Source organism: Microcaecilia unicolor, chromosome 3 (assembly GCF_901765095.1).
Source record: "Microcaecilia unicolor chromosome 3, aMicUni1.1, whole genome shotgun sequence".
Classification (NCBI taxonomy): domain Eukaryota; kingdom Metazoa; phylum Chordata; class Amphibia; order Gymnophiona; family Siphonopidae; genus Microcaecilia; species Microcaecilia unicolor.
In genome coordinates this window covers 449,275,489-449,289,869 of record NC_044033.1, presented here as the reverse complement: position 1 = coordinate 449,289,869, position 14,381 = coordinate 449,275,489, and the positions used below count along the sequence as shown (strand labels likewise).

The following is a 14,381-nucleotide window of genomic DNA, read 5'->3' as shown; positions in this document are numbered from 1 at the left end:
CCTTGGCCCTACCAAAACCCATACTTCCCCCCACGTAAGTTATTTCCACATGTCCATCTAACTGTTCTCCTGCTCTAAACCCACTGCCCTACCTAGCCTATGGGCTGCCTTAGTGACCCTGCACCTATACTCACCCCCCCCCCCCCCCCAAAAAAAAAAAAAAAAAACTTTAAAATCCCACCTTTCCTCTTATATTTCCCTAGCAGTGGCAGGGATTCACCTAAACTCAGTGACTTCAACTGGCAGGGAAGAGAAAAGGAATAGGTGGCATTTTAACAAATTTAGATTTATTCGTTTCGTCTAGCCCGCTCTTATCAATAAAACATCTATAAAAGCATTCAACAAAAAACATTTTAAAAAATTTAAATAAAGCACAAATACAGCAATCAATTAGAATTAAAAAAAAAAAAGCCTTAAAGAAAAGAAAGTCTCTGAGCTGTTTCCAGAGTGCAGGACCACTGGTTTCACACTTAAGTTGTAATGGCAAATTGTTCCACACAATTGGACCTCGGATGGAAAAGTTCCCAGTTTTGTCATCTCCAAGTTTATATGTTGTGCCCCCATACTGAGACTAAAATTACTTCACAGTTTAGGCAGGAAAAAAACTGTCACATCTGTAACAGCTTGAAACAAAAGACAAGTCGCCATCTGCTGGCCAAACCAGGGAAATGCAATAGGGAACAAATACGTCATACATTCACATAAGAAGTTAGACATAAATCCCGTTTCGTCACAGCTTGAAACAGGTGTAATTATTCACTGCATGTAATAAGTTGTGTGGTACTACTACCACTACTTAACATTTCTATAGGGCTACTAGGGTTACGCAGCGCTGTAGTTTTGCTGAAAGAGGACATGTTTGGCAACACAGCCCGCAAGGAAGGATTAAAACATAAACGAATTAGGCACATGCCCAGAACCTAAATGTTAGAACCACCAAATGATTAAACCTACTCTGCTAACCTGTTCAAAGTTTATGAACTTAAAGGTAAATTTTTATAAAGGAAGTTGTACACGTATGCCAATATATTTGTGTAAAAGCATTTTAAAACACATAAATAGCCGAGTGGGACTTTTTTCTGCCATAATTTTAAACTTAATTGTTACAGCCTAGAGCATTAAAAGATGGCTAGTAAATAGCAGAGCAGAGCCTGGTTCAGCCTTTGGAGACTAGAGTTGCAGACTTGGAGGAGCTGAGACAGATATATATGGAGAAGGAACTTTGAGACCATTACTTTGCAGTAGAAATGTCGCTTGGAAGAGAGTATCACTTTGGTGTGGCAGGAAGTGATGCTGTTGTCAAGACCTGTCCTCTAGGAATTGCAATATCTTGCACCCAGGATGTTTCCAGTGGCTCCTTCTATCAAGGAAGGATTGTAGCGCTATAGAAATTATTAGTAGTAGTAAAGAGAGCCATTTTTTGTTGGTAATTCTATCATTAGGCATGTAGATTGCTGGTGAGTGATGATAATGTTTGGTCATTTGCCTGCCTGATGTAAAGGTAGAAGATACCACGTGTTAACTAGATAAGATTTTAGACTGTGCTGGGGAGGTGCTGGCTGTCTTGGTACATACGTTTACCAACAATGTTGGAAAATGTGAGAGAGATTCTGGAAACAAAATGTAGGCTGTTAGAAAATTACCCAGAATCTCCAGGGTAGCATACTCAGAAATGCTCCCTCTTTTCATGTGCAAGACCCAAGAGGCAGGCAGAGCTCCAAGCTTTCAATGTATGGATGATCCAGTGGTACAGGGAAAGAGAATTTAGATTTGTTAGGAACTAGGCAGCATTCTGGGAAAGATCCTGTTCCAAAAAGATGGTCTCCACCTTAGGAATTAGGCTGCTGGTGCTGCTATTTAAAAAAAGAGGAGTGGCTTTTAAACTAAAACCTGGCAAAAGCTGATAGTCACTTAGGAATGTGTGGTTCAGAATAAGGTTCAATGAAGTTAGGGCACCCCACTAGAGAGGTTGAAATAAAGGCAAAAGTAAGCCAGGTGCCTTTATGAAAAATACTGGCAGAGATTAAAGAGTAGAAATGATCTCTGATCTCTCATCTTGCTAAGCAGGTTATAGATAAAAACAAAAAACGTACTTTGAAATGTCTGTATTTAAATGCTAGCAACCTGAAAAAGAAATGGGAGAATTAGAATACATAGCTCTGAAGAATTGCAAGGATAGGGATGAGCTGGAATGTAAATTTTAAGGGGCTTCGATGTTAGCTTCAGAACTTAATACCAGAACAGTGCTTGGCAGACTTCTTTGGTCTGTGCCCTGAGAAAGGCAAGAACAAATCAAACTCGGGTATTCATAGGGTATTCGTATAAAGTATCACATACCATGTAAAATTAGTTTTATCTTGTTGGGCAGACTGGTGGACCATACAGGTCTTTATCTGCCATCATTTAATATGTTACTATGTAAGACCCCCCACCCCCCCAATTACATCTCAGATATGATTGCAGTATTCTAATTGAGAGACAAAGCGCCTCTACTAAAAATTTAAATTGGTCTATTCCAAGTAAATTCGAACACATTAGAATTCTCATTAAGAGAAAACATTTCTTAACTAAAGAGTGATGTGGTCGCCGTGTTAGTCCACTTTTAAAGGTAAATATAAATAAAACATAGAAAATAAAATAAAATGATAGTTTTTTTATTGGACTAACTTAATACATTTTTTGATTAGCTTTTGAAGGCAACCCTTCAGATCAGAAAATCTGAAAAGTTGCCTTCGAAAGCTAATCAAAAAATATATTGTTAGTCCAATAAAAAATGGTATCTTATTTTCTTTTCTATATTTTGTTTTATTTCTATTTATTAACTAAAGAGGAAACTTGATTCTCCAAAGAAATAACACTATCAACTAAGACGCCCAAAACCTTAGTAACGGAGGAAAATTCAAAAGTGACTTGATTAGTGCAAATTGTCTTAGGAAACTTCTCTGGTTTAGTAACAAAACATAAGAATTTTGTGTTTTCTGTATTGAGTTTTACTTTGACAGAACATCCAGTTATCTAATAGTTACGCAATGTTGAATCCTGGAAGAATCAATATCAGATGTAGAATTGATATAATTAAAACAGAAATATCAGCTGCATAAGTATAGTGTAGGAAGTTATTTTCCAGCAGAAAGCCTAAAAACCATAAGAAGACATTAAATAGTAAGGGCAAAAGGGGTGATACCTGTGGGACTCCACACATGTTCTGCAATGGTGGAGAAAAGACATCTTTCATCGACCCAATAAGAACAGGTCAAGAAATCATTCACTGGACCAGACCGGGAAAGAGAGGTGGAGGCATCGCTTTAATCCACAGAGCACAATTCACTACCGAAACCATCGCCGAGTCCATAACACCCCAATTAGAAATTGCTTCATTTAGAATCCAAAACAAATCCCTGACTGATCAACTGACCTGCGTCCTTACAGACCGCCTGGTAACTGGAATGAAAGCCGGCCCATCTTTATGGATTTCATCTCAAACACTTGCATAAACAACTCCAATACACTAATACTTGGCGACATAAACCTTCACTTAGAAGATCCCAACTCAACCAATGCACACGAATGCAAAGACTTCCTACATGGCCTCACATGCAAGCTACCCACATCAAGGGCCACACATTGGACCTCTTATCACACAAATTATCCACAGATCAAACCCTATCAATAACAGACATCAAATGGTCAGAAGCACCTTGGACCGATCATTACAAACTGAACCTGTCCCTAAACTGCCGAAAGAAGGACTCAAACCGTAAACCAGAACAAACAACTTACACTACGAGAGGGCAATTCGATCCACAAATATTCTGGCAACAAATATGACAACGAATGGACAACATGAATTGACTCCATGAACTACCTCAACCACTGGGAGACCAGATGCAGAAGCATACTAAACGAATTAGCACCCTTAAAGACAAGAACATCAAAAAGACAAAACTTGATACCATTGTTCAATGACGAACTAAAAAAAACTCAAAACACAATCCAGAAAATGTGAACGAGCATGGAGAAAAACGAAAATACACTCAATGCATGGAAACAAATACACAGAAAATGCAAATATGCAATCAGACAGACCAAAAGGTCCTACTACAAGACAAAATTTGGACCGGATAACAAAGATCTTAAGAAATTATTTCAACTCGTAAATTAATTACTAGACACCACCCCAATCACTACATCCAATACAGACGTCCCACGCAGACAAACTAGCTACCTACTTCAAGGACAAAATAACAAAACTACGCAGCACTCTTCCCCATCACAACACTGACATCGAAAACTTCTTCGACGACCTAGACCTAACCCCAGGTGGATACCCAGCCGACCAAATCTGGTCCACATTCAATCTACTCACCACTGAATAAGTCAAACAAGCGACTCACAGATTCGCCAACACCCACTGCAAACTAGACACATGTCCCAGTCATCTACTTAAATCCGCTCCAAGCCGATTCATAGAAGACCTCACACTCCACCTAAACTTCACACTACAACAAGGTCTCTTCCCCGAGGAATATGGTAACATACTACTTACCTCAATTCCAAAAGACACTAAGAAAAATACAAATGACCTCACTAACTACCGCCCAATAGCGTCCATCTCTCTAGTAGTAAAACTGTTGGAGAGTTTGGTAACCAAACAGCTTACGGAATACCTGGACAAGTACTCAATACTACACGACTCACAATCAGGATTCCGCTCCCACCTCAGTACCGAATCTGTCCTAGTCACTCTCCTGGCCAAATTCAAACAAGAAATAGCCATAGGTAAAAGTATACTACTCCTTCAATTCGATATGTCGAGTGCATTAGACATGGTAAACCATAATATACTACTAAAACTCCTCAACCACTTTGGGATTGTTGGAAATGTACACAAATGGATCAAGGGCTTTCTAACCACCACTACTACTACTACTATTTAGCATTTCTGTAACGCTACAAGGCGTACGCAGCGCTGCACAAACATAGAAGAAAGACAGTCCCTGCTCAAAGAGCTTACAATCTAATAGACAAAAAATAAAGTAAGCATATCAAATCAATTAATGTGTACAGGAAGGAGGAGAGGAGGGTAGGTGAAGGTGAGTTGGTTACGAGTCAAAAGCAATGTTAAAGAGGTGGGCTTTCAGTCTAGATTTAAAGGTAGCCAAGGATGGGGCAAGACGTAGGGACTCAGGAAGTTTATTCCAGGCGTAGGGTGCAGCGAGACAGAAGGCGCGAAGTCTGGAGTTGGCAGTAGTGGAGAAGGGAACAGATAAGAAGGATTTATCCATGGAGCAGAGTGCACGGGAAGGGGTATAGGGAAGGACGAGTGAGGAGAAATACTGGGGAGCAGCAGAGTGAGTACATTTATAGGTTAGTAGAAGAGGTTTGAACAGGATGCGAAAACAGATAGGGAGCCAGTGAAGCGACTTGAGGAGAGGGGTAGTATGAGTAAAGCGACCCTGGCGGAAGACAAGACAGGCAGCAGAGTTTTGAACCGATTGGAGAGGGGAGAGGTGACTAAGTGGGAGGCCAGCAAGAAGCAGATTGCAGTAGTCTAAACGAGAGGTGACAAGGGTGTGGATTAGGGTTTTGGTAGAGTGCTCTAGAACATACCAAGTAAAATCAAATTCAAACATATCACCACTGTGGAAAGCAGCCTGTGGAGTTCCCCAAGGATCACCATTATCAGCAATACTCTTCAACATGATGATGATCCCATTGGCAAAGTCCCTATCCAAACGAGGCCTTAACCCATTCATCTATGCAGACGATGTCACAATCTACATTCCCTTCAGACATGACTTGACTGAAATAACCAAAGAAATAAATGACAGCCTCAACATCATGAACTCTTGGGCAAACTCATTCCAACTGAACACTGAAAAAACACACTGCCTTATCCTCTCTTCTCAACATAACTTCAAACTCGCAACCTTAAACACCCCAGGACACACACTCCCTATCTTAGATAGCCTAAAAATACTCGGAGTAACTATCGACCGCAACCTCACTCTTGAGAGCCAAGTAAAAACAATAATACAGAAAATGTTCTACTCAATGTGAAACTCAAAACGAATAAAACCTTTCTTCCCGAGGGACACCTTTCGTAAACTAGTACAATCAATGGTCCTAAGCCATGCAGACTACTGCAACGGAATATATGCGGGATGCAAAGAACAACTCACTAAAAAAAAACTCTTGAACGCCCAAAACACAGCAGCCAGACTGATATATGGTAAAACACGATTCGACAGCGCTAAACCCCTTCGAGAAAAGCTGCACTGGCTCCCAATCAAAGAACGGATCATCTTCAAAATCTGCACCTTAGTCCACATATCATGTACGGCAAAGTCCCAGGATACATGACAGACCTCATTGATCTACCAACTAGAAACAGACTCGGATCAGCACGATCATACTTAAACCTACATTACCCAAACTGTAAAGGGCTAAAATAGAAAACTACTTACGCATCTAACTTCTCCTACATAAGCGCACAACTATGGAATGTACTCCCACTTGCAGTGAAAACAATACATAACCACCTAAACTTCAGGAAATCACTGAAAACCCACCTCTTCAAAAAAAATTAACCCACCAATCCAACATAAATCCCCACACCCAGCAACACAAGATAAACTATGATCGTACTGGACAACGTACTATCCTCGACCCCATGACGCTTGAAACACTTCTACCTGTGACCATAACACAACCTTGTATTTGTATATGTTGGTAAAGTACATTTTTGGAGGGTTTTAGAGGGCTCTCACTTTCCACTACAAGTGTACCAATTACAGTGGGATATGGGCCTGGGTCCCCCTTCTTTACATTGCACTGCACCGATCACTAGGCTACTGTGGAACCTGCTTGCTGTTCTAATAGAACTAGCCATAACATCTGAAGCTGTCAGAGCCTAGTATGTACTGTTTCCTTCACATCCTTTGGGGGTGGGAGGGGGTCAGTGACTACTGGGGGAATAAGGGGGTTATGCCTTAATCCCTCCAGTGGTCATCTGGTCATTTAGAGCACCTTTTTCTTAGTCTTGATTGAAACAGGTCTAGACCAAAATGTCTTAACTTTTAGCGCCAGACGTTTTTGCTTTGTTCCATTATAGGAACAAAAGTCCAAGTTTTGGGAACGCCCAAATCCCAGCTCTCAACACATCTCCTTGTGATTTGGATGCACTTGATATGAGCTGCTTAGAAAACCGTCCTAAAAATGGGTTTTGAAAATATCAATTTGGATGTTTTGGCAAAGAAGGCCATCTGCCACTTTGTGCCACTTTTTGGACATTTTTCTGTTTTGAAAATGAGCTCCATAGTGTATTGAGATTTTCAGAAAGTCTTTCATGAGAGATTCCTGAAGAATTAAAAAGCCATGGGATAGGAAGCAGTGTCTTGTGGATTGGGAGCTGGTTAAAAAATAGAAAACAGAAATTAGGGTTAATAGGCCAGTTTTCTCAATGGAGATCTGATCTGGGGACAGTGTTTGTAAACATATTTATATGTAAACATATTTATGTATAAACGGTTTTTATTGATGGACATACTTCAATTCAAACATATTAAATGCTTACAATTTATATCCTTACTGATATTCCTATAACAGCAGCATATCTTACAACATGTCTATCCCATCACTTTTTTAACATTTGCCCCCCCCCCCCCCCCCCCCCCAGGAAAATGAAAAACAACAACCTCTGGATTTGAGCTTCATACTTCCTATTGACACTCTCGTCAAACCTTATCCAATTCTTAGTCGCTTGCACGAAGAGCTTATAACTTCATTATATCGGTCCTAGCCTATTAAGTACAGCACTTCTGGCTTTATGAGATATATTTTGCAAATAAAGAGTCCAAACATTAAGAAATTTCTTTCTTCTCCTCAAGTTGTCATAGGCTTCCCTTGCCTCCCACAACATTAGCTCATGTAGCTTATTCCTCCATAGCCAAACAGAGGGTGGCTCTACCTGCATCCAATGTCTCAATATGCATTTTTTGCCCACTGCAAATGCCTTACATAAAAATACCTCCAGGTTTTTATCCGATATCCCATATGCATTGTTTTTGTTCAAGAGTACTCCTCTCCAAGAGGGGTGCACCTTTTGCCCCAATACTTGTTCTAAGTACCCCTGTATCGCTCTCCAAAATGTTTTTATTTTATCACACCTCCAAAATGCATGCAAAAATGTGTTCCTCTCTCTATGGCATTTAAGGCATTGGGGATCAGAGCTCCATCCCGCCCTTACAGCTTGGGATTGTGTTATATAGCCTCGATGAATAACCCTGAATTGACTCTCTTGCAACTCGGCCCCCCCCCCACCTGTCCAGGTATGTTTTTGATTAGTGTCCAGGTATGTTTTTGATTAGTTTCGCAAAATTTATTCCTTTCAGCTCATATCCCAAGTCTTTGCTCCATGTGTCTTTAAGCTTCTCATATGTTCTGGGGGGTCCGAGTGGGACTAGAGCTTTATGTAGGCTCGATATTGATACCTGTCCATATGCGTCCCCTTCCAGGAATTCACGTATCTTCTGACCCAATTTTGTGCCCAGGGCTGCCTGATCTAAACTATGCCAGTAATGATGCAGTTGTCTGTATGTATTATAATCCTTCTGGGCAAATACCTGTCTCTGCTGCAGATCCTGAAAGTTATGCAGGTTTCCCTCTTCATTCATTAAGTGTTCAAATAAAGTGATTCCCATTTCCGACCATCTAGCCATTATCCCTTTCTCTAACCCGGGGGGGGAAGTCCCTATTCCCCTGTATTGGAAGTTGGTCGCTAACATTAGGGTCTTGTCTCCAGTTGTGCATAAGGAACTGCCAGACACGTCGCAATGGTTGCAACAGTATACTTCCTCTACAGGTAGTTGGCAAACTCTTTGTTTTTGCCTGCAGAAGAAAATTCAAATGCCATGGGTCAAAGAGCGCTCTTTCCCAGTTAGTCGGCGTGTGTTGATGTGTATTAAGTGTCCAGTCCCTGATATGTCTCAAAAGGCACGCCTGATTATATCGCCTAATACAGGGGAAGCCTAGCCCACCCTGAGCCCATCCATCATATAAGTATTCAAATCGTATTTTAGACTTCCTCCCCCCCCCCCCCCCCACACACAAATTGCCGACACATCCTATTTAATTTCCGTAAATCTTTACCTAATATATGTATTGGCAACACCTGCAAAATATAGAGCCATCTCGGGAATATGATCATTTTGAAAAGATTTATTCTGCCTATTAGTGATAAAGGCAAGTGGTTCCATCTCTCCAGAACACTTTTGGTATCCTGTAACAGCTTTTCAACATTTATCCTATACAGAGTGGTAGTATCCATAGTTAATCGCACCCCTAGATATCGAAAGGATTCCTCTGCCCATTTCAACGGAAGCTGTCTGTGCCACTCTCCCACTTGAGCCTCCTTCCTGCGTAAGGCTTCTGATTTCTCCAGGTTTAGCTTAAAGCCAGAGAAATCCCCATATTCTGTCATACATTCTAATAGCGCTTTCAGTGATGTTTCAGGAGAAGTCACATGTGCCAGCAAATCATCAGCGAAGGCCACTATTTTAAAATTTTCTGTACCAACCTTGACTCCTTGCACATCAGGGTTACATTGGATATCTCTAAGCAGTGGGTCTAGTGTTAACACAAACAATAAAGGTGACAAGGGGCATCCCTGCCTGGTTCCCCCTATGGATAGGGAATGATGGGGATAGAATTCCATTAACCCACACCTGAGCCTGTGGGAGGTAATATAATGCTCTGATTGCATCCTGGAATGACCCTCTTATGCCATACGCGTCTAGTGTGCCAAATAAAAAATCCCAGACCACCCTATCGAACGCCTTTTCGGCGTCAAAACTGACTAATATTGATGGTGTGGCCTTTGTAGATACCTCCTCCAATGTTACCAATATCTTTCTTACATTTTTAGTGATGGTTCTGCCCTGTACGAATCCTACCTGTGAATCCTCAATAACATCTGGTAATATTCGGGACAGGCGGTTTGCCAGGACTTTTGCAAACAATTTTGCTTCAAAGTTTAATAACGAAATAGGTCTGTACGATTCAGGTTTTTGTACATCTCTCCCTGGTTTTGGAAGTACTATAATCTGCGCTGTTCGTAACGACATGGGCATTCGTTGCTCTTGCACTATAGTGTTAAACATTGCAGTGAGGGGTTCTACTACTTCCTCCTTCATCAATTTATATAATTCTCCTGTATAGCCATCGGGGCCTGGGGCCTTTCCTAGGGGCGCTTGCTGTATTGCCCATGATACCTCCTCAATTGATATGGGAGCATTTAGCATGGTTAGGCTCTGTGCATCTATCTGCGGGAGGTCTTGCCCCGCTAGATAGATCTCACTGTCCATCGGGGGCGGGTCAGGTGAAGCGTAAAGCTTCTGATAAGTACATAAGTAGTGCCATACTGGGAAAGACCAAAGGTCCATCTAGCCCAGCATCCTGTCACCGACAGTGGCCAATCCAGGTCAAGGGCACCTGGCACGCTCCCCAAACGTAACAACATTCCAGACAAGTTATACCTAAAAATGCGGAATTTTTCCAAGTCCATTTAATAGCGGTCTATGGACTTGTCCTTTAGGAATCTATCTAACCCCTTTTTAAACTCCGTCAAGCTAACCGCCCGTACCACGTTCTCCGGCAACGAATTCCAGAGTCTAATTACACGTTGGGTGAAGAAAAATTTTCTCCGATTCGTTTTAAATTTACCACACTGTAGCTTCAACTCATGCCCTCTAGTCCTAGTATTTTTGGATAGCGTGAACAGTCGCTTCACATCCACCCGATCCATTCCACTCATTATTTTATACACTTCTATCATATCTCCCCTCAGCCGTCTCTTCTCCAAGCTGAAAAGCCCTAGCCTTCTCAGCCTCTCTTCATAGGAAAGTCGTCCCATCCCCACTATCATTTTCGTCGCCCTTCGCTGTACCTTTTCCAATTCTACTATATCTTTTTGAGATACGGAGACCAGTACTGAACACAATACTCCAGGTGCGGTCGCACCATGGAGCGATACAACGGCATTATAACATCCGCACACCTGGACTCCATACCCTTCCTAATAACACCCAACATTCTATTCGCTTTCCTAGCCGCAGCAGCACACTGAGCAGAAGGTTTCAGCGTATCATCGACGACGACACCCAGATCCCTTTCTTGATCCGTAACTCCTAACGCGGAACCTTGCAAGACGTAGCTATAATTCGGGTTCCTCTTACCCACATGCATCACTTTGCACTTGTCAACATTGAACTTCATCTGCCACTTGCACGCCCATTCTCCCAGTCTCGCAAGGTCCTCCTGTAATCGTTCACATTCCTCCTGCGACTTGACGACCCTGAATAATTTTGTGTCATCGGCGAATTTAATTACCTCACTAGTTATTCCCATCTCTAGGTCATTTATAAATACATTAAAAAGCAACGGGCCCAGCACAGACCCCTGCGGGACCCCACTAACTACCCTCCTCCACTGAGAATACTGGCCACGCAATCCTACTCTCTGCTTCCTATCTTTCAACCAGTTCTTAATCCATAATAATACCCTACCTCCGATTCCATGACTGCAATTTCTTCAGGAGTCTTTCGTGCGGCACTTTGTCAAACGCCTTCTGAAAATCCAGATATACAATATCAACCGGCTCCCCATTGTCCACATGTTTGCTTACCCCCTCAAAAAAATGCATTAGATTGGTGAGGCAAGACTTCCCTTCACTAAATCCGTGCTGACTTTGTCTCATCAGTCCATGTTTTTGTATATGCTCTGCAATTTTATTCTTAATAATAGCCTCCACCATCTTGCCCGGCACCGACGTCAGACTCACCGGTCTATAATTTCCCGGATCTCCTCTGGAACCCTTCTTAAAAATCGGAGTAACATTGGCTACCCTCCAGTCTTCTGGTACTACACTCGATTTTAGGGACAGATTGCATATTTCTAACAGTAGCTCCGCAAGTTCATTTTTTAGTTCTATTAATACTCTGGGATGAATACCATCAGGTCCCGGTGATTTACTACTCTTCAGCTTGCTGAACTGACCCATTACATCCTCCAAGGTTACAGAGAATTTGTTTAGTTTCTCCGACTCCCCCGCTTCAAATATTCTTTCCGGCACCGGTGTCCCCCTCAAATCCTCCTCGGTGAAGACCGAAGCAAAGAATTCATTTAATTTCTCCGCTACGGCTTTGTCCTCCTTGATCGCCCCTTTAACACCATTTTCGTCCAGCGGCCCAACCGACTCTTTGGCCGGTTTCCTGCTTTTAATGTATCTAAAAAAATTTTTACTATGTATTTTTGCTTCCAAAGCTAATTTCTTCTCAAAGTCCTTTTTTGCCCTCCTTATCTCCGCTTTGCATTTGGCTTGGCATTCCTTATGATCTATCCTGTTACTTTCAGTTGGTTCTCTTCTCCACTTTCTGAAGGATTGTTTTTTGGCTCTAATGATTTCCTTTATCTTACTGTTTAGCCACGCCAGCTGACGTTTAGTCTTTTTTCCCTTTTTTCTAATACGTGGAATATATTTGTCCTGAACCTCCAGGATGGTGTTTTTAAACAGCATCCACGCCTGATGCAAGTTTTTTACTCTGCGAGCTGCTCCTTTCAGTCTTTTTTTCACCATTTTTCTCATTTTGTCGTAATCACCTTTTCTATAGTTAAACGTTCTTGCATGATACGATTTATACAATCGTCCTTGTTTTCTAATATCCCTCTTGAAGAGTATAACGCGTTTATTTTGTAATTACCTTGTCTAGGGTTTGCCATCCTGGCCATCATCCTACCGCTTTTATTTGCAAATTTGTATAATTGATACCTATAATACATATAATTCTTTTGTGTTTTATTGTGTATTCTCTCTTTTAGTGTTTGCTGCATTTCTAGAAGCTTAGCTTTCAGCAGAACATCATGGTGAAGTCCATACTCACGTCTTAAGCGGGTGATGTCTTTTTCCAAACTTTGCATGTCCTTCTCCCATGTCTTTTTCTGGTGGCTTGTGTACGCAATAATCTCACCCCTTAATACAGCCTTTGCTGTGTCCCAGTATAATATGAGAGTTGTCCTATGCCCCTGATTAGTGTCTTGAAACTGTCTATATTTGGCTAGTATAAATTCCCGAAATTTCCTATCTTTTTATAGCCTTATAGGAAACTTCCATTGGTATGGACTAGAGTTACTCTCTGTGGGTTCCCACAAGACCATTACCATTGCATGGTCTGATATTTTTATGGGTCCTATTTCTGCCTTGCGGATTTTTGTAAATAGTGGCCGGGAGATAAAAATGTAGTCAATCCTCGACATGGTGGCGTGCGCCCGGGACAGGTGAGTGTAATCTCGTTCCAACGGATGTAGAGTTCTCCACACATCCACCAGGTCCAGGACCCCACTCAGTAGACCAATTCCTCTAGAGTCTGCTCCCGCTCCCCTTTTTTTGTCCCCATGTGACCTGTCTAATTTGGAGTCGCCCACTTCGTTGAAGTCTCCTCCTAACAACAGGGGAGCTCCTTCCAGACTTGTTAGGTGATGCAGAAGCTTTTTATAAAATGTTTTGTTATACGTGTTTGGAGCATATACATTGCACAGAACCATTGGTTGACGCTCTATTGTCAGGTGTGCCAACACATATCTTCCTTCCTTATCTGCTATGATCTTATGTGTAGTGATATGGATCCCTTTCTTGATTAGTATAATTACCCCTGCTTTTTCCCCCTGTGCTGGTGAATCATAGTATGAGCCTACCCACCATCGACATAATTTCTCATGTTCTTTGGCTGTTAAGTGTGTTTCCTGAAGCATTGCTATCGATGCCTGTTGCTTATGGAGTGCTTGGAGGATCTTCTGCCGTTTAATCGGCGATGAAATGCCTCCCACGTTCCATGTCACAACCTTAAGGACCATCACATATCCTCAAGCGTCTTTTGAAGTACCTGGCTAATATCTCTCTTTGTGCAGGAGGGGCCTCCCAGCCTATGCCCCCCCCCCCCCCCCCCCCACCTCTGATGCTGTGAAACTTCGCTAGAGTGCCCTCCTCGTGAAGCTCTTTGTGTGTTCCTTATGTTGCCCTTCCCCCTTGTGGCCCTGAAGCTCCTATTCTCCCCTATACCCTCCCTCCCCTCCTCCCCCCTCCCCTACCCCTCCCCCATCTGCCCATCTTCCCCAAATCTGAACAGCACTGAATGTGCTGTCTACCTCCGTGCCTCCGATCAGGGACCCCACTCTTACTTTTTGCATATGTTGCATATTGCTTCCACCCCCTTAAAGTTCACAGCCCCCCTTAAATAACACCAAATAACAGTATCAAGTCCAACATTAGTAACCACAGCAATTATAGTTACAGATCTTCTGTCTCTCGCTGCTCCATTTCGTTCAGC

At 42.1% G+C, this 14,381-nt stretch overlaps 1 protein-coding gene across 3 annotated transcripts in view; it reads left to right on the top strand.

The window, feature by feature from the left end:
* ERICH1 (glutamate rich 1) overlaps window positions 1-14,381 on the top strand; it is an 87,836-nt gene that overhangs the window by 69,634 nt on the left and 3,821 nt on the right. The gene's annotated exons all lie outside the window — the stretch shown is intronic.